Source organism: Polyodon spathula, chromosome 1, assembly GCF_017654505.1.
Source record: "Polyodon spathula isolate WHYD16114869_AA chromosome 1, ASM1765450v1, whole genome shotgun sequence".
Taxonomy (NCBI): Eukaryota; Metazoa; Chordata; class Actinopteri; order Acipenseriformes; family Polyodontidae; genus Polyodon; species Polyodon spathula.
Genome location: NC_054534.1, coordinates 91218990 through 91238420, shown reverse-complemented (window position 1 = coordinate 91238420; position 19431 = coordinate 91218990).

The following is a 19431-nucleotide window of genomic DNA, read 5'->3' as shown; positions in this document are numbered from 1 at the left end:
ATTATAGCTACAAAACTTTGAACGGAATATGGCTCCTGCACTGGAATTGTCCACCCATGGTTTGCAATGGAAGAGGTGTAATCTGTTTGACCTAAAGCTGATAGTAGCTTTTACATTAGTTTTTACATTAGTTTTATAGGCCGTTGACCAACTGCTTTGTCTACTTTTTTGGCCAGGTTAAAATGAGTAATTGATCATTTAAACCATGCATATCAGATGCTTGTCTTCCATTCTTTGCTTTATTGAAATGAGCATTATCCACAAAGGATGAGGGTGTTGTTCCACTTGCAGTAGAGTCTGTCTGTATTCCTGTTCACATAAACCCAGTCTCGCTCAGTATATAAGAACTCTTGCTGTAAATTTGATCGTTGCCGGCAAAACAAATCAGGTCATTCATTTATTGGTTCAATGTTTGTTGACCTTTCCTTTTTCTTTGATGGTGATCCAGCTGGTCAAATTCTCTTTATGTCCTTTTTGTATTATTTAAGTTTCTCACAATTTTAACCAAATTCTTGGGTGTTCTTTTTGAATATTGCAAAGAGCTAATAGGTTAGGCTGTAGCACCAGGTTAGTACGGTACGGGTCAGTGACCTTGGTACGGGTATGGTGCGGGTCCACCAGTTCACAGTTACCAGGGGAGCTCTGTATAGGGATGCCCACCTGTACAAGCCACTGGCAAAGCCACTCAATCAGTACTCACACGAGACTGAGGGAAACCTGCTTGTTAGAATGAACTAACAGCCTCTGTAATGCAGAGCTGTCACCAAAACGGCATCAAGATGCTATGGGAGAGATTGCAAGCAACCACAGCCAAGCAGCACAATATGCCATGTAATTATATATATATATATATATATATATATATATATATATATATATATATATATATATATATATATATATATATTCTTTTTAAATAACTATTATCGCATAAATTATGTAAAACTCAATAATTAACGAAAATTATACTGTCATAAGCAACAAGTACTTATATGATAGGCTCCTACCGTCAGGTCAGTTCTTGAAAGGAAAAATGGTAATGAGGAAAGTGTCCACGGGGGCGGGTCATGACTGTGTCACCTGGTCGTCGAGCAGCTTTGATATATCTTATTCTGGGTTCGGGTCTTTCAGATGTAAATACCCATTCGGTAATGGTTACATTTCATACTTGAAAGGGAACGAATGTGAATGCCTCTGGTAGCGGACTACATTTTTAGTGCACACAAGAACATGCAGCAAGGATAAAATATGTTGAGAATTTTAAGAAAAGGTCTTTGCTATACATTATCCCTAAATGAAAATGCTATTTACTTGCTCCAACAGAGATAATGTAGCTCATAAAAATTATTTCCCCTTTGCTTTTCAAGATTACGTCTCAGCAGGTATAAGTATATTTAAATTAATCATTACAATTTACAAACTATTGCAGCCGTGATTGTGATTTCTCTTTCATTTATTTTTTTTTTACATTATTGTTTCAGTTTTTTTTTATTCACCCTCTCTCTAAAATAACTTATATCAGGGGCAATACTGTATGTTTTAAGGTTGAAAAAAGGCTATTCTATTAATCCCTCCACCCTTTAATAATCTATACTAAATACAATAATGTGTACTGAATACAGTGTGATAAATTAACTATTTATGGAAACAATTGTCACAGTGATCCCTTAGTTAATTTAATTTAAATGGATTCAGTATAATTTTCAACGCTGCAATTTTCACATGAGGAAGTATAATCAGTTATGCAAAGCAGACCACAAAATGTAATTATTTGAGGTTATAAGCTTGGCTTACCTGGCTAAGTTAAGCAAGTTGCATGCAGCTTCTAAAGTGACTTCCCAGTTTTTCACAGCTGAGTGAAAGTCATTTCCTTTTTTTCTCTGACACCTGCTCTGGAGAGATAATATGATTCTTGCACACCAAATTCTCATTCCTGCTGTAACCGTGGTTCACAGCCACGACATTTCACATGTCATCCTTTGCAATACAATTCTGTTCACATGTGAAATTGAGTTGTAACCATGTAACCCCTCTTTGCAAGCTTGGTCTTCTTGGAGCTGCATGCATTAAAGTGATGTCCCTCGTTTTTGGGATTGCCATGTATTGTACTACTTTACAATCAAGTTGGAAAAAACTGAATTTCAAAACATTGATTAATTTTGTTTAAAATAAGAATAACAATAATGCTTTTAAGATACACATTCATAATTATACAGTACTGTGCAAAAGTTTTAGGCAGGTGTGAAAAAATGCTGTAAAGTAAGAATGCTTTCAAAAATAGACATGTCAATAGTTTATATTTATCAATTAACAAAAATGCAAAGTAAGTGAACAGAAGAAAAATCTACATCAAATCAATATTTGGTGTGACAACCCTTTGCCTTCAAAACAGCATCAATTCTTCTAGGTACACTTGCACACAGTTTTTGAAGAAACTCGGCAGGTAGGTTGGAGAACTAACCACAGTTTTTCTGTGGATTTAGGCAGCCTCAGTTGCTTCTCTCTCTTCATGTAATCCCAGACAGACTCAATGATGTTGAGATCAGGGCTCTGTGGGGGCCATACCATTACTTCCAGGACTCCTTGTTCTTCTTTACGCTGAAGATAGTTCTTAATGACTTTCGTTGTATGTTTGGGGTCGTTGTCATGCTGCAGAATAAATTTGGGGCCAATCAGATGCCTCCCTGATGGTATTGCATGATGGATAAGTATCTGCCTGTACTTCTCAGCATTGAGGAGACCATTAATTCTGACCAAATCCCCAACTCTATTTGCAGAAATGCTGCCCCAAACTTGCAAGGAACCTCCACCATGCTTCATTGTTGCCTGCAGACACTCATTCGTGTACCGCTCTCCAGCCTTTCGCGAACAAACTGCCTTCTGCTACAGCCAAATATTTCAAATTCTGACTCATCAGTCCAGAGCACCTGCTGCCATTTTTCTGCACCCCAGTTCCTGTATTTTCGTGCATAGTTGAGTTGCTTGGCCTTGTTTCCACGTCGAAGGTATGGCTTTTTGGCTACAAGTCTTCCATGAAGACCACTTCTGACCAGACTTCTCAGGACAGTTTTCTGCCAATTCTGAGCTGATAGCATTGGTGGACATCTTCCGTTTGTGAATGGAAGTAAGCATGATGTGTCTTTCATCTGCTGCAGTAAGTTTCCTTGGCCGACCACTGCGTCTACGGTACTCAACGTTGCCCGTTTCTTTGTGCTTCTTCAAAAGAGCTTGGACAGCACATCTGGAAACCTCTATCTGCCTTGAAATTTCTGCCTGGGAGAGACCTTGCTGATGCAGTATAACTACCTTCTGTCTTGTTGCTGTGCTCAGTCTTGCCATGGTGTATGACTTTTGACAGTAAACTGTCTTCAGCAACCTCACCTTGTTAGCTGAGTTTGGCTATTCCTCACCCAGTTTTATTCCTCCTACACAGCTGTTTCTGTTTCAGTTAATGATAGTGTTTCAACCTACATATTGAATTGATGATCATTAGCACCTGTTTGGTATAATTGTTTAATCGTACAACTGACTATATGCCTACAAAATCCCTGACTTTGTGCAAGTGTACCTAGAAGAATTGATGCTGTTTTGAAGGCAAAGGGTGGTCACACCAAATATGGATTTGATTTAGATTTTTCTTCTGTTCACTCATTTTGCATTTAGTTAATTGATAAATATAATCTATTAACATGTCTATTTTTGAAAGCATTCTTACTTTACAGCATTTTTTCACACCTGCCTAAAATTTTTGCACAGCACTGTATATCTTAATACTGCCGCCTTTCTACTGTACTTTTATTGTTTTAAGGACTCAATGATCAACACCTGACACGCTTGACTTTTTAATCAAGTCAAGCAAATCCAGGAAGAAGGGAGCGCTTCTGGTTTTAGATTCACCCCTTTCCAGTGATGTTGTTTGGGTTACTGGGTATAACACCATGATGATATGGTCAGAAAAACTGTGAAGGCATTTGCCACATAGACCTTTTACATTTTCTTTCCCTCTCATAGAATTAGTTATAAACATTTGATTAGATTTGATCATTTGTAAGGTGATATTTTTTTCACGGCTATCTCAGACTTCACGTGTCATTTTAAATGTTAATTTTGTTTATAACTGCTGTTTGTGGTGTTTTATCTACTGGGAGGGTTCTTAACTTGTTTTTTTTAATTTAACATTTCATTGGAAGGGGAGGGAGTGATAAGTAAAAATTGTTTTTTTTTAATCAGCGATGCTGAGGGTGGGTTAAAATGTGTGTAGTGCTTTTAAAAGCGAAAAAGATGGAAGATGTGTGTCTGTTTGTAATGTCAAGATCTATTTGGTTATTTAATTCACTCTTGTTTGCATGTTTAACGATTGATTAGTTGTATTTTTTGACTATGCATAATAAAGTAACTGTGGTTGGGTGTGGTATGTGCAATGAAGATACAGAGCCCTGAATTCAGTGAACCATTATCTTTTTACTGGTGACACACACATATGTATTTTCAAATAACACAGTGCTGTTTACAAATCCCACGCTGTATCTTGCCATCTTTTCTTGTCTGCCCACTCGAGATTCCTTCCCGGTCCCAGAATCGCTCACTGGCAGCACTCCGACCCCCTGGATTCTTTGCTCCCAGCAAGGCTTTACTCCTCCTGGAAAGGCAAGTGGTATGTGTAATGCACCCATGGTTCGATTTATTTTGGCTCCACTCCCACACCAAACTTCCCCGACTCAACAGGGGTTGCCAGATTTCCAGAGTGTTTTTAGCCCAAAATGACCCAAACTTATTTTTTTAGGGAAATTAAGATTGTCATTACCAAGTATAAAATAAAAAGCAATCAAACATTTGTAAAAAAAAAAAAAAAATGCAGTGCAAACTTGATGAAAACCTACAGAACCCGCAGTACCATTTCATCCACAGATCATTAGCAGCCATAAATCATTACAAAAGCACATGCACAATATTGCAAACACGTGGAAGCAGATCAATCTCTTAAAAGGTACCACTAACATCAGTCTAGTTAGATAGCATGACATCAGTTAATTGCACCTTAATAAATGATACAAATACACACAATTTACCTTTTAACAAACACCAACAACGTTTAGCTTCTTTAACAGTAGTTGTGCCCCATACTTTAAATTCTTTAATATCCTTGCTCCATGTCTCGAGTAGTCCCTGGTGCAATGTTAACATCTTTGTGTATGTGTCTTATGTCTTATGCTGTTAATTGCAGGTAAGCACGGGTTTTTAGAATTCTCTTTATTAACACTTTGTCCACAGGCTGTTTGGGATTTCAAACTGACCACACAGACTTTCCCCAATGGAGTGTACACAACCCCACAAACAGGCAAGTAAAACTTTTTTTTTTATTTAATACAGGAAATGATACAATTGAATTCAGATACAATTGAATTCAGTATATCCCCAGCACAAATACAATCCTAAAAACATCTATGATTGTGCACCAAGTAAAACCTTCCAAAAAACATTGTTAACAGGCTATTTGTGGCTTCAGGGGGACATTACAATTATTCAACTCCACACTATATATTACTACAACACAGTTCCAAATAGAAGCATTCATCTAGGCTTAGAACACTCAGTTTGTATGTCCTGTACTTAATCCAAGTCTCCAAACACTTTCCCGGTAGAAAAGACAACAAGGAAAGGTAAAGTTGAAAGTGACCGACCCAAGAACCTCCTAATCCATTTGTTCATCCCGATGTAAGGCTTGTATTTGGCTCCCTTCAGGCTCACTCTCCCTCTCTAGCACCACAACGCAGAATGCTGCAACAGAAGAACAAACAGCACATGATGGCCACACTCCCTCTGTGTCTCTGGTCATTTATCACATACACCCTGATCTCGGCCCTCCCTACTCTTGTTTGGTCTTCCGACCCAGCCACTGGTACTTGACTTAAATAGGGTAGGAGCTTGTGGCTTGGATGTGTACAGAGAGCTGGTTAACAGTCTTTTAATCAAAAAGCTCCACTTAAACAGTAAATTAAAGGATAAATTAAAGGATAAATATTTAGCTTTGCTGCCGTGTCTTCATCCTTCTGTACTCCCTTTAGAGTTTGAAATAATCCATGTTGTTACCATCCACGTCCATCCGTCCGTATGTCCGTCCGTCCGTCCGTATGTCCGTCCGTCCGTCCGTCCGTCCGTCTGACTTCCTATGTCCTCCATTCAATCTCCCTGGAACCGCACGCTCCCTTCCTGTATGTTTAATTCCCTTTTTATAATGGACTGTCAATGACAGTTAATTGGTGCAAATGCAAAACACCTGGCTGAATTTGGAATTGGGGAATGGGACCATTTTCTCCCTCTAATCACCTGTGCTGTATTACAAATAATAACACACACTTAACAATAAATAACTTAAACACAGCAATTCAAAATAAGCAACAATGTGCCTCGCTTTGGGTAATAAGCTGAATAAAATGTGAAACGATAACAAGTGTAAAAAAATAAATAAAATACTAATATAATAAACATAATATGCACAACTCCAACTAATTATAATCACTCAGGACATATGTTATCAAGACTTTCTTAAATATTTACACATAAAAAAACAGTTTCAGCTTTCTATTTAAGTTTTTTTACTTTGTACAAAAATATCTGCAGTTGATCTTTGTTTTAGTCCCAAATTAATTTTTAGGAATTGACTTTTGTGTTCTTTGCAACATAGATATCCGTAGAAAACAATGACAGCAATGCTCTGGGCTGCTGAATTTTGTCGCAGCACATCTTATTAAGCTGCATATAGGCTCTAACCCTAAAGATGTTTTCTACTAGGCTCTCTTGCATTCGGTTCCTCAGCTTGGTTTTGATTATAGCCATTTGTGAGAACATACGCTCCACAGATGCATTGCTAAAGGGTAAGGCTAAAAGTGACAAGGCAAAATGGCCAATTTCAGTGACATCCTCATAACCGACTGAGTGTGTTTTGCAACTTGTACCCAAAACTGTTCAATTTGGCCAAGTTTTCTATTATTTCCACTGTACAGGGGCAAAAATGATAAAGTTGTCAGGTGTAGCTTTCTGGAACTAAGAACCACCGATGGACTGAGAATGGTTAGGGACTCAAGTTGTTGGATGTTGGAAGGCAGTCTTTGCTGTACCTCTTTGATAAACTTGAGAATGTAATGTGTTTTATATCCTCTGCTTTCTGAGGTTCCAGCTTTGATTCTGACAGTTTTAACTGGAATTTGACCCCAAAGTCGACTGCCTAAAGAGGTAAGTAGTTTTTGTTGCACTTTATGTTGAAATCCAGTACAGACGACCATGTTGGAAAATCGTGCGGTTTCATAATCAGCAAGAGGCTTCGCTGGCCATGTCAAGCTGAAACAGTTTATTTATCCTGTTGATCCCCTGGAGAATAGGCTGAAGAAAAAACAATGTACATTTTGTTTACAGGGTCTGAATACATTTGGTACAGCAGTTCAGCATTGTAGTTCTTTTCGATGTCCTTTGTAAACCTAAAGTGCAACTTAAGCTCTTCGTACTGAGCAAGCACTCAGTTAACACACAGGCTAATTGACAGCCATAACATGTCAGAAAGCTGCAAAATGTTCAGAGCGGCTTCTCCAACATTAAAGTCAGCAAAGAGATCGTGGTACTTACTCTGACAGAGTGTTGTGTGAAAACCACGAGTACGTCTGTGAAATCATGTACTCAGTGTTCCAAGGAAGTACATTCATTGCTTTAGTGAATGGCAAGTACACTATGTACTTTTTAAGCACATAATTGTTTTTGTCACAATGCATTCCAGTTTTTTTTTTGCTAAAGTATCTTAACACCACACAGAGTTGCTTCTGTTTACTTAAATCTGTACTTTCACGATTATTAGAGAGTACAGCTCTTTACCGATATCTTGAAGCATGATGCATAACGGGCCTGGTGACTGATCTTATAAGTGCTGAACATTTTGTTCTGTGAAGTTATGTATTCTTCCGTGCAACCTCCCCAGCTATGCATCCCAATGATTAACTGTGAGTATGCTGGAATGACAAGCAATATGGGCTGCCAGCTTTAATTCACATATTTTAACTGAGTTGTCAACTTGCACCTGACTAAATTCTATGTCAATAAAGTTTGTGCATTTGAAAAGGGACAGGCGTTTCTTACATGCTTCTCAGCTTTATTTTTTTAGCAAATCACTGGGATGTGCTCGGAGTTCACATTTGAAGCATCTGCAAGTCGCCTTTGTTTTATCGCCAGGTACACTCCTAATCCATTCTTTTAACACTATAACCACTTTCGGCTCAGTTTGACCCATTTTGCATTTAAAATGTTAATTACTCTTCGTATGTGTATGTCTGTTTTTTTTTTTACTTTTCCTAAATATATAAATTAAATATCCTGATGGCGTTTGATAGCCAGAATCGCACAAATGATAAAGTTATAAACAGTTTTACCTAGAACCGCCAGTGGGTCAGTGTGACCCATGAATTACAATGCATGTCTTTTTAAAAATATAATGTAAGATATTCTATTTTTTTTATAAATGCAGAAAACAAGACACACCTCCTCCTCCTAGTACATGTGTGTTTTCTTCTTTTATTTCAAACCTTTCTTTGTAGACTGACAACGAGACAGAGATTGCTATGATTCTGGATTTGTCAAGATGCCAACTCAGTGAAAGCCTACTTGCTTATTTTTCAATGTACATGGGAGACAGCAATCCTTTGTTTTGTTCCAGAAATGCAACTGGGAATATATCACAAGAAAATATTTAATCTTGAAAGTAGTCATTTTGATTGGAATATGGCAAGCCACATTCAAATGCATACAGCAAACTGAAATAACAGATAGGATAACAACTTATGTGCCTAATATGAAATGGATGTTATATATTCTTTTTTATATTACTTTTAGAAATTAAAAAAAAAACATTTTGGTTTTACAGGTTTGTATGTAACAGTTAACACAATAGTGTTCAATGGAACTGCATCTGTGTTTATAACACAGCTCCTGGATGCAGGCACAGTCAGCTGGCAGACGTGTACGCTCCTCCACAGAGTACAATGCAGCAATCATACTGGAAGTAGTGTTATATTTTCGTTTTGTGTAGTATTAGAAGCAATTATTTCGGTTTTATAGTTTTGTGTGTACATGTACCCGTTTACACCTGAATGTGTATTTTATTATATTTTTTCACTGACTGACTCATTTAAAAAATAAAGCCTTTTATGTTTAATTTTCCATTTAAATACAGTGTTTCTGCAATGGAAATGTTAGATATGAATAACACTTTTCAGTTGTATCTGACATTATGTCAGATGTCAGATACACAGTTAACCTCCGTTCCAACTCGCATGGTCAAGAGCAGTTAACGTCCATTCTGACTCACATGGTCAAGCGCAGTTAACGTCCATTCTGACTCACATGGTCAAGCACAGTTAACTTCCGTTCCGACTCGCGTCGTCATGCGCACTGCACAGTAGGATGTTCTGGGACATCATCCCCCTGCCCTGTTAATGGTGACTGAGTTACCGTAAAGTTTGTGGGGCACGCTGCAAAGGTTGCTGACATTGACGTCATTTGTTAAATTAAAATAATTTTGTAACTGTATAACCCCAAAAGAAAATGCCAGACCTGTTAAAAGTAGCCCGAAACCTAGCTACCGCTGTAGGTGTAGTTGTGTAGAAAAAGTCTCTTGTTAACTGTGTCTCAGCAGTTTTTATTCAGTTGAAATCTTCATAGTATTACAGCACATTTAGCATAACATGCTGGATAAACTCCACGGTACAGAGGATTGCAAAAGAGCTGCTAGCACACAGCTTCCTCCAGACTCCTCCACTGATTCGTACACAACAAAATGTTCAAGAACACAACCCAAGCTCTGGCCCGAGCAAACGAGCAAACTAATTTCAACTGTAAATGAAATTGTACACAATAGACACCCCCTTTTGCTGTTATTTATATAGATCTTACAAGCCACTTGTGTTTTTTTACTCTAATTGTCAATTTTCTCTTTTGTGTAATATGGACAAGGTGGCTGGCATTGCACATCTTAAACAGTTAAATAAGTATACATAGAATCAATACAATAAGTATTATTTCCAATAAAACATATCATTATAGTTGTGTTTTACTGGCTCAATTGAATAAAGCCGCTCAAAATTAATTTGGTTAGTATCATCCTTCCATCTACATCCCAGATATGATTTTAATCTATCATCCGGACACATAATTACATCCCTCTAAGCTTTCAGCTTCTACTTTTTGTGCCTCATTTAGTATTATCATGCCATGTGCTCTGTGAACTTCATATAGTATGGAAAGTAGATCCCCCCACCCCCCCAACGCCTCACCCTGAAGCCTGTCTGTAAACTAACACGTAGACACTTTATTGGTGAGTGAAAAAGCTACTAGACCACTTTTCCAAGTAGCCCAATTTAGTGGGAAAACCGCGGACCTGCCAACTGGACTCAACCAACAGACTTAGATACACAGTTCCCCTATATGTACCAAGCTCCGCCCCATAAAGCCGCTGCAGCCAATCGCTACTCGATATAACTGCCACTGAAACCTCGGTCTTAACTAGCAAGAAACTCAGTACACCTGTACAACTGGGCTCTATATATACTGTATGTGACATCTTGTTGAAGTCAAGCTTGTTAGTCAGCCTTGATCCTCCGTCTGTCGGGAGGCAAATTTTTCCACCATTCCTTCACCTTGTTACAGTAACATTTAAAAGTAAAAAAAAAAAAACATGCCAACATTGGACATTTGTTATGTTTTCTTCAGCTTATGTTTTAAAGCTCCTAACTATATACACTATAGTTAAATTAGACAAACGATTTATTCGATATTAATTTTCTGATACAGTTTGAAAGAAATACATTGAATAAAAAGAATAATCAACTTACTTGCAAATAAGATGATTTGATAAACTTGTATAACTGCCATGAAAGGAAAGTACAGCTGGGCAAATGTTACAAGTTGAGTCTTTTTTTCTTAATTCTAAGATATTGTGAAATATTGGGTATACCTTCCAGTAAATACCCGCCGCCAATTTTCAAGATTTGTTTTTCAAGCACCGTTTTTTGATACCGCACAGAGGCGGACAAGATTAATCAATCATTAGTTTCTTTAATCAATCAAAGCCCACAGGTGTTTTTAACCGATTCATCATTAATGGATTAAAACATTATATATATAACAAAGTGAAAAGTGAAAAGTAAAAACTACAAATTGTTCTAAATTAATTACAAATACAAAACAGAAAATAATTGATTGCATAAGCATTCAACCCCTTGAGTCAATATTTGGTAGAGGCACCTTTGGCAGTAATTACAGCCATGAGTCTATTTGGATAAGTCTCTACCAGCTTTGCATATCTGGACACAGCAATTTTTGCCCATTCTTCTTTGCAAAATTGCTCAAGCTCCGTCAAGTTGGATGGGTACCTTTGGTGAACAGCAATTTTCAACTCTTTCCACATATTCTCAATTAGATTGCGATCTGGGCTTTGACTGGGCCTTCCAGGACATTGACCTTTTTGTTTTTAAGCCACTCCTGTGTGGCTTTGGCTGTATGTTTGGGGTCATTGTCCTACTGGAAGATGAATCTTCTCCCCAGGTCTCTTGCAGACTTCAGCAGGTTTTAGTCCAGGATTTCTCTGTACTTTGCTGCTTCCATTTTGCCCACTATCTTCACGAGCTTTCCAGGCCCTAAGGCATAGAAACATCCCCATAGCATGATGCTGCCACCACCATTCTTCATGGTAGGGATGGTGTTCTCAGGATGATGTGCGGTGTTAGGCTTAAGCCAAACATAATGCTTAGCGTTGAGGCCAAAAAGCTCTATTTTGGTCTCATCAGGCCACTTTGTCTCAGAATCTCCCACATGCCTTCTGGCAAACTCTAGCCAAGATTTGATGTGAGTTTTTTTCAACAATGGCTTTCTTTTTGCCACTCTCCCGGACTATTGTTGCCATATGCACAGTGTCTCCCAGCTCTCCCATAGGCCTCTTGGTGGCCTCCCTTACTAATGCCCTTCTTGCCCGGATACTCGGTTTTTGAGGATGGCCTGTTCTAGACAGATTCACAGTTGTGTCATATTCTCTCCATTTCTTAATAATTTATTTTACTGTGCTCCAGTAGATATTCAATGCCTTGGAAATGTTCTTATATCCTACCCCTGATTGGTGCTTTTGAAGAACATTATTCCGAATTTGCTTTGAATGTTCCTTCGTCTTCATGATGTAGTTTTTGTTAGGAAATGTACTAACCAACGGTGGGACCTCCAAGAGACAGGTGTATTTAACCTGTAATCGGGTGAAACAACTTAATTGCACACAGGTGGACTCCATTCAACTAATTATGTACTTCTAAAGACAATTGGTTGCACCAGAGCTTATTTAGGTGTGTCATAGCAAAGGGGGTGAATACTTATGCAATCAATTATTTTCTGTTTTATATTTGTAATTAATTGAGAACAATTTGTAGATTTTATTTTTCACTTTGACATTATGGTGTTGATCAGTGGCAAAAACTTCTAATTAAATACATTTTGATTCCTTACTTTAACACAATAAAATGTGAAAAAGTCCAAGGGGTGTGAATACTTTTGAGAGTCACTGTACATGGATGAAGGTTATTTGCATCTTGAGCCATTAGAAAAAAGGCATAATACCACAGTAGTGATGTTTAAAAGTGATAATTCCTCTAGAGGAAGATATACTTGAACTTTGACCCATTCGACTCCTCGCTACTATAACTTTCAATTCAAACACAAAATTCCTTGTTTTCAATCACCCGATAACACCCACAGTACAAAAATGTTCATTAATGATCAACAAAATGAGAATACGTTAAAAAGTCATGTAAAGCTGGTACATTTGTATCTCAGAGAAACTACAGCACTGAAACACTATGTTTAAACAAAAAAAAAGAACTGTACTGCAGAACCTCTTCTTTAATATTAGCATCTCAAGGGTATCTTGTATTATAAAAAAAATAGCCTTAATTTATGACATCACAGGAACCCGAGATGGAATTATTTTCCTGTAACTCACTGAAGCTCATTTCTCTCTCTCTCTCTCTCTCTCTCTCTCTCTCTCTCTCTCTCTCTCTCTCTCTCTATATCTATATATATATATATATATATATATATATATATATATATATATATATATATATATATATATACACTATACACAATACACATGCTCCCGTCCTCTTGTGCATTCCCCATGTCCTCTGCTCTTTGATCTCAATGACGTTATCCTGGTGAATTGCATTTAACAGTTTATTTTTTTATGCATTTAAAAATAAACCAGTCAAGCTGATGTACGGTTCAAGGCCTTTTAGCTAAGTATTCTTGTATTTTATTATTGCGTTGCAGCAGATAGTTTTAGCTGACACATAGTAAAATCAACATTTTTATTTATTTGTAAAAAATTATGTTTTGCTTGATCAATCCGGTCAATATTTAATGACCCAATGCTACTGCCATTTGGAAGCTGTTAAAATATCTTTATTTTAAAGATGAGATTGTTGGGATGTGTGAAAAACTATTTTAAGTAATAACTGATTTTATGTGGTGTGACTCATTTACTGACGCAGAACAGTACTGCAGTCACCCTGGAGTTTATCATATTCAATAGTATTTATTTTTACTATTGCTGTATTGGTATGACTAAGAGAAAGTTTCAGTGAAAAATACCCACTTGGCAGTAAAAACTTGCTGCTTACTTCAAATGTCAGCAAAAAATTATGAAAATTCTGGGTAATCCAGCGTTGTAGTTTTCAATGTGGAATGGCTTTTTAAAAAATACTGTTGCTCCTCCAGTGACAATACAGGTATTTTATACGAAGCCAGCTCCGTACTTTGTAGTCAATACATTCACGTCCCTTTTGTCGTGCCACCTCACCAACAATAAATCCGATTTTCTAACAAAACATGCCTGTCCTTTGTCCAGTTTTTCTTCAGTTAGTTCCTTTGGTACTCCTCTGTTGGTACTCCCAGTGATGTATAGATTTGAAAATTGCAGGTGTATCCCCTCAGTCTTTTATCACTGGGACACAGGCAGAAAAGTCTGACTCCTAATCAAGCTCTTTTTGTTTTTATGTACTGCCGAAAGTGAAGTCTTCCTTTCCCCAAAACAAGTGCCTCATCAATGGTTATATTCTTTCCCGGGTCAACTAAATCTATTGATGTCTCTCTGAGCATGGAAAGAAATGGCTCCAGTCTTGTAAGAGGGCGGTCTGTACGTACATTGTCTATGTTAGAGAATCATAAAAACTCATCACCTCTTTGCAAAAGACAGGGATGACTGCATCAACAGGTGTTGTGACCAGTATGCAGACATCCGTGGCAGCTTGTTTATCAGAAACACAAGTGCAAAAGAATGTACGTCACCTTGGGTTCCACGTCTTGCCAAAACCAAACACCTTCCCATTTGCAGCTGGCTTACCTGTAAAGTAGCTGCATGCTCTTTTGATTGTACAGTCACAAAGGTAAGTGATTAGCTTTTCCGGAACGCAAACTCTCAAGTTCCACAGCGGGGTGCACATCTGTGTAAACAGGTGCAAAATCAATTGATGGAGGACTGGCATCATGGTAGGGATAAGTAATAAACACCCAGTCCCCTGCTGTTCCTGGCTCTACATCTTCATCATAGCTGAGTGTTAAGTCAGCATCACTGTTGCTGGTATCGAAATCCTCAGAACCTACTTCGAAATCTTCATCACTCCCGTTGTCGCTCTCCACATACGTTGCCATGTTTGGCTTTTGCTAAAAACTATATAAACTACAACTAAACATGTAAAACTAATAATAAAACCAAAAATAATAATACAAAACACTATATATATATATATTTGTAAAAGTTGAATGGCTTCCCGCAATATATCTCAGTCTTCTAAAAGCCCACAGGTAGATTGGAATCTCTACACTACACACCATTGGATACAAATGTCACCTGACCCTCCCCCGACTTTCATTACTCATTCCACAATGCTAGCACTGCCTTACAGAATAAAACCTGACATGCTAGATTGAGAAACCGCTAATAGAATAGAATGGGAATCTTGACGTACGCACGTATGACATGGTACTGTGAGTGGGTTTTCATTTGACGTAAGGGCGTACGTCATGGTATTGAGGTGGTTAAATTCATCAATTTTAACAAGAGTGTGATTTTAAAGCAAATGAAAGGATTTCATCTCTCTGATACTAGAACAATGAGGAAATCGGGAAATATGTATCAAGGATGGAGGAAACCGGAAAAGACATCAAGAAACAGTTAAAAACAAATCTTTCACCTTGTTTTAGCATAGCATTGGATGAAAGCACAGATAAAGTGACATCTCGCAACTGTGTGTGGGTTCGTTTCCCCAAAGAAAAAAATATTCCGTGAAGGATTGTTTTGTTTAATACCCATGAAAAGACAGATGAAAGTTGAAGATATTTTTATGCACTCGTTCTTTTTTTTTTTTTACTGAGAATAACCTGGAGTGGGAGAAGTTAATATCTGTCGGTACAGATGATGCACCAAATATGAGGGGGAAAGAAAATGGATTGCTTAGTCTGATGAGAAAGCGAGAGGGAATTCCAAAATGAATTATGTTTTACTGCATAATTCACCAGGAAGCACCCATGAGCAAAATGAAAAATAGTGAAATGGAAATAGCCTTGCAGCTGGTTGTAAAGGTGGTCAATGTAATTGGTTCAAGAGCATTGAATCACAGGCCGTTTTAAGAATTGGTTACAGTATAAAATAGAATATGGCGACCTAGTAAGGCACAGTGAAGTGAGACGGTTGTATCGTGGCAGGGTTCTTGAAATATTTCTGTATCTGATTCCTCTAATTCATGAATTTCTTGAAAGCAAGTAGAAGGGGAAGAAAGAGTTGGAAGAGCCAGGCTGGATAATAAAGATGTCCTACTGACATCTTGAGTCACTTAAGTGCACTCAACCTCCAATTACAAGGCAAATACAAACTTCCCAGTGACATGCATTTCAGTGTAAGAGCATAGCTTTATTCATTCCTGACTTGTGCAGCAATTGCTTTTTTCACATCTCAGGTAGTTGGGCATGAGGAACTATATAACAGTTTTCAAGTCTATATTTGTGTTACTGTCACTCACCCAGTCTTAAAAAACTTTGACTGCCCAGTTGGTTTATTGTTTCATGGATGCTTCATTTCTGTCAGATCCTATCTTGTCTTTCTTTATGTTTTTCTTTTGCTGCCTGCATCTGGCTGTCTGTGTTTGAAGGCTCTTTACCAAATGAGTTTCCACAGTTGTCATGTTGTTTAAGCAAAATTTCACTTATGAATTGTATAATTTATTCTGTATTGTTGACAGTGGTGGATTGATATGTCTGCAGGTACTAGATCCATGATGTTACGCTGAGATAACATCATAGGTCTAGTGCAAGGCTATCCAATCAAAGCTCAGGAATTTTTCTTGCCATTGTATAATATGGGACAATTTCCATGAATAAAGAAAAATAAGTCTCACCCTCTTCTCACTACATTTTAATAGTACTTTCAGGTTATGTGTGTTTCCATGTTTTTTTTTTTTTTTTTTTTTTTTTTTTTTTAGCTGTCTCTTTAACAACAAGTTTTACGTTTATTTGGATTAATTATAATTTTATACCCGGGCCCATTTAAGTTTTGCAAACTGAGTTCAAGTTTAGCAAATCGGAATACTCTGACGAGTATAGCATGTCGAAAGGCTTTAACCCAAAGGTACTTCTAAAATCCAAGGTTCTGTTAAAAATTTTTGACCAATTTAAACATGTATTATATGTATTATATTATTATTATAATATGTATAATAATTATTATAATAATATAATATAATATTATAATTATAACAATTATTAACTGACAGAGACCAGGGGGTGATCTATGTAACTGCTGCTGCAGAGTCACATGTCTCATCTGAAGGATATATACACACACATACATATATACATGTAGAAGTTTTCCTACAGAACCGTAGCTTCATCAAATCTGATCCTTATAGTTTATTAACAGATCTAAAATACCAGCACATCATGTTAATAATCCAGTCAAAATGTTAAGTACAGTACATTTTTTTTAATATTGGTAGTAAATCAGGCTACCATACTCACCACATTTCTCACTACATCATAATAATAATAATAATAATAATAATATTTGGTTATTGTTTTTATTGGTGAATCAGTATACCGGTAGTCCACAAGTAAAACAAATGTGTCGTTGCTGTCCACGGGAATTTCTGGAGCTTTGTTATGCAGTATATTTGTAATTGTTAGCTGCTTTAAAGAACCATATTTGTTTTTTTTTTAACAAAATTGTGCAACCAAGTTGTTTTTTTTTTCTTTTTTGTGTCTTCGTACTTTAAAACAAATCTTTCTCAATGAGTTTGCTCAAGATAGTGTTGTCAGCAGACAGCAGCAATAATACAGCAAAGCTAATTTAATACATATTTTGGTACAAACATGATAGATGGTACTTAAAGAGCAAGTGGCAGGGTTCCGAAAAATATAGCGTTTTACATCCTCACATGTTGCTACAACTCTAGTGCACTGATAGTGCAAGGATTATTGTCACAGAGCAATAACGATCCATGATGTGGTACGGAACAGAAAAGCCAGAGCACTTGTTGATATGTTTTATTTTTTGTTTTTTGTTTTTTGATTTTTTTAATCACTCTCCCTGCAGTGATTTAGAGGACAGATCTCAAACCCCAGTATAACTCTATATGTTTTGGAACCCCACTACTCAGTTAAAGTAGAAAGTTGTGTGAGGTCACAAATGGGATTTGCACTGCTGAAGTCTCATAATGACCCTGAATATCAAAAATGTCTCCCGCCAATCCGAGACTCTCTGTCTCTGTCTGTTTTATTATTGACTCTTATTCTGAACGTTGTTTCCATCTTAAAGTGAAATACTTTTCTGCAGTTTTCCGACAGGTGGAATGGGTGCAATTTACATAAAGGCTGTGGAATAATTATTCAGTATTTAAATGAGAAATGTATATGTTAACGACGCAAATGACAATGTCATTTCAGGATTTCAATCAATGGACAGGTGGGATTGAAAGGTTAAAGGCGGAGAAAAACAAAACAGACGTGTGTTTCAGGAGAGATGTAGAAACAAGAGAGGATACATTTAAGACAACATAATAATAAAGCAAATACGTCAGGACAGAGAGAAAAAAAAAGTAAAGTAGAAGAGCTTATTTTAATGTAGCGTAATTTTGTAGATGTATGTTCTGTATTAATTCCATGATAGTTTCATGTACATGGCTATGCCTGATATTTTATGCTAAAATTAAAAATAAATGAATAAATAAATGAATGAATACACAAATAAACATATAGACATTTGTATATTTGCTTGTTTATTTATTTCTTTATTTTTTATTTTGACATAAAATATACTCCATATCCGGTTGCATTTTATGAAAATTAATAACACAAGTGTGTGTATAATAGAATATTATACAAACAATAGGTGGTAAAGAATGACAGGGATGTGAGTGATACTGGCTGTGCAGGACCCCTCAGGGTGCTTGACTAAATCCTTTTTAAGTTTATCACCTAAATACAATACCTTATCTTTATCCATTCGATATCTCCGTAGCACTTGCTGTTCTGTAAGGTCCACACAGGTGGCCCTTTGACGGTACAGCGGCGAGGTATACTTTCGGCTGCAATTCTATACTTGGGGGGGAGGGGGGACACAACCGACATTATCCCTTTCATCCTCTAAAATCACAGCATTCCCTAGCAGCACAGTGGGCACCATCACCAATAGTATAGTCAGAGTCACTCAACCCTCAGCAGACTTTTTTTTAAATTTTATTATGGAGCCTGTTTGAAATAAGTTCCCATCTCCATTACAACTCTTTGAAACAAGTGGAACCACTTTAGATGGATAATACTCAATCCCACACATCAACCCTTTAGATTTTTGCATTGGGGGTATGTTAATTTGGTACCCACTTAATTTGCATAACATTCTTTACAAAAGCCATCCCTGATAGTCCAAAAAGCTTTGATATTCAGGGTCAATTTAGGGCTTTCAGACATGTTTCCATGCAGTGGTCAATTGTGTGAGCAGACCCACCCATGACAGTATTACAATGCTTTACATGCGTACTTCGTATAGTGAGTGGAGAAAGAGTAATGATTGTGGAGAGAGAGAGTGACAGCTTTCGAAGCTGCATGGAAACCTGACCAGTGCCGCCTCTAATGAAGCCTAGTGTGGCACTTTTTTTTTCCAGCACTCCCATCTCTCCAAGGTTACTACAGTATATTCTCAAATTGCTTTTCCACCTAAAAGTCAATTGAACTGGGCCCTTTGGGTGAATGTGTTAGTGAGCGGGCTAGAGGTTTTGCAACATTAAAGACCTAAAGTTCAGTACAAGTGAAGCTATTATTGATGATGAGCGTGTTAAAAAATACGAGACAAGGCTTTTTCTT